We start from the raw sequence: 626 nt of genomic DNA, 5'->3' as shown, positions 1-626 counted from the left end.
GGTGGCCTCCTCGACGTTCTGGTCGAACTCGGAGAGCGACGCGAGGAACAGGATGGCCGACGGGTCCAGGATCTGCCTGGCCCAGTTCTCCCTCTCGGGGCGCTGTCCGCCCATGTCGTACATGGTGATGATGATGTTCTTGAGCTCGTGGCGGTGCTCCACCACGCCGCGCGTCACGTAGCGCATGCGCAGAATGTCCTCCACCGTTGGCAGGTACTCGTCCTGCAGGATCCTCTCGGCGCAGGCGATGAAGTAGTCGGCGTTGGTCATGAGGTGGAAGTCGCTGCGGCGCCGGTACACCTCCTGGATCCCCGGGTCGGCCCTGCATCTAGATGACGTCTTGCAGCGCGCTTCGTGGAGTGAGCGTCCTGCCTCAGCTGCGCGTCTCGCTCGAGGCCTCGAGGTCCTCCCACGTGCAGGGAAGGCCTGCGCTCCGCGGCGGCGGATCGCGCTGGTGCCTCGGCGTGGCAGGTGGGCGCCGGTACGTGCCATGGTTGCGAGCATCTTGTGCGGCTCTCTCACAGGTTGCGGCGGATGTGCGGCTGGTGCCTGGCAGGAGGCCGGAAGGAAGCTGCAGGCACGTAGTATTAAGAGGGGTTGTAGGTGTGAGGCTGTATGTGAGAGGG

The sequence above is a fragment of the Penaeus monodon genome, chromosome 29 (assembly GCF_015228065.2).
Source record: "Penaeus monodon isolate SGIC_2016 chromosome 29, NSTDA_Pmon_1, whole genome shotgun sequence".
Classification (NCBI taxonomy): domain Eukaryota; kingdom Metazoa; phylum Arthropoda; class Malacostraca; order Decapoda; family Penaeidae; genus Penaeus; species Penaeus monodon.
The sequence above is the reverse complement of the archived record's forward strand: the minus strand, read 5'-3'. Positions refer to the sequence as shown.